This window comes from Chlorocebus sabaeus, chromosome 10 (assembly GCF_047675955.1).
Source record: "Chlorocebus sabaeus isolate Y175 chromosome 10, mChlSab1.0.hap1, whole genome shotgun sequence".
Taxonomy (NCBI): Eukaryota; Metazoa; Chordata; class Mammalia; order Primates; family Cercopithecidae; genus Chlorocebus; species Chlorocebus sabaeus.
Window position 1 is genome coordinate 115,387,743 of NC_132913.1, and position 1,930 is coordinate 115,389,672.

Here is a 1,930-nt window from a genome sequence, read left to right on the forward strand (position 1 = left end):
GGCTGGGTGCAGTGGCTCATGCCTGTAATCCCAGCACTTTGAGAAGCCAAGGCAAGTGGATCGCTTGAGCTCAGGAGTTTGAGACCAGCCTGGGTAACGTGGTGAAAACCCATCTCTACATAAAATACAAAAATTAGCTGGGTGTGGTAGTGCACACCTGTAGTCCCAGCTACTTGGGAGGCTGAGATAGGAGGATAGCTTGAGCCCAGGAGGTGGAGGTTGCAGTGAGCTGAGATGGTGTCACTGTACTCCAGCCTGGGTGACAGAGCAAGACCCTGTCTCAAAAAATTAGAAAAAAATTGGCCAGGCATGGTGGTGCATGCCTGTGGTCACAACTTCACGAGAGATTGAGATGGGAGGGTCGCTTGAGCTTGGAAGGTTGAGGCTGCGATGAGCCATGGTCATGTCATTGCACTCTAGCCTGGGTGACAGAGCAAGATCCTCTCTCAAAAAACAAGACCCTTCCTCATTTCTGCATTCCAAATCTTTTACTAGTTCATCTAATAGGCAGACCCCATCCACATCCAGCACTGTAGCCGAAAGGCAGTTTTCAAAAACGTTGCTTTTAACTTTCTGACCTTTCCAGTTAGAAAAAAAGACTGACTGGAAGTTGAGTGAGTCAATATATGATATCCATCACACTGAGAGAACAAAGAAAGCTTTGGTACAAAAGGCGTTTTTATGGGTCAGGCACAGTGGCTCATGCCTGTAATCCTAGCACTTTGGGAGACCAAGTGGGTGGATCACTTGAGGTCAGGAGTTCGAGACAAGCCTGGCAAACATGGTGAAACCCCATTTCTACTAAAAACACAAAAATTAGCTGGATGTGGTGGTGGGCACCTGTAATCCCAGCTACTCAGGAGGCTGATGCAGGAGAATCACTTGAACCAAGGAGGTGGAGTTTGCAGTGAGCCAAGATTGTGCCACTGCACTCCAGCCTGGGCAAGAGGGCAAGACTCTGTCTCAAAAAAAAAAAAAAAAAAAAAAAACAAGGGAGGGGGCGTTTTTATGAAGAAGAGCAAGTCATTTTTCGGCTGTTGTGGAGAATGTGAATAGGGGTATGTCAGGAGTCTTTCGAAAGAAGTTAGAATTTGATCCTAAACCATCAAAGGAAGAACAACATGATCAGATCTTTTTTTGAAAACGAATTTTGGCAGCAAGTCATAGGATAGATTAGAAAAGACCAGCACTGGAAGTCAGATACCTTGGTGTTACTCATGGTGAACAGAACCCTGGTTTTGTTTCCTTTATTCGAATATTTCATAATTTTATTTTAAATTCATTTTGATTTGATACTGTCCTATTTTCAAAACACACCCTCCGTTATGAGCTTATAAAAGATGATCTTATTCATTGCTCTCCTTTTTGTTAAAACATTTTATTATGAACGATTTTCAGACGTACAAATAAATTGAAAGGCTGGTACGATGAGCACCAGGCACCCACCTACTAGTTTAAACACTTGTTTACTATATTGTTCTCTCGCTCTTGCTCAGTCTCTCTCTGTCTGAATTTTTCAGTTGAAGTATTCCAAGTAAGTTGCAGACACAACGCAATCTCACCTCTAAGAATTTAGCATGGGTATCCTAAAGAAATTCTCATCCATCATCAATGTCAATATCACACCTCATAAAGTTACCATTCTCTAATACATCTATTGTCTAATCTACATTACAATTCCCTGAATTGTGTTCCACATGTCTTTTGTGGCTATTCTTTCTCCCTTCCACATTAGGTTCTAATAAAGGTTTACACCTTGCTAGTTAAATATTTTTTAATTTAATTAATTATTATTATTATTTTTTCTGTAGAGATGGGGTTTTGTCATGTTACCCAGGCTGGTCTCGAGCTCCTGGGCTCAGGCAATCCTTCCTCCTCTGCCTCCCAAATTGCTGGGATTACAGGCGTGAGCCACCGTGCCTGGCCAGTT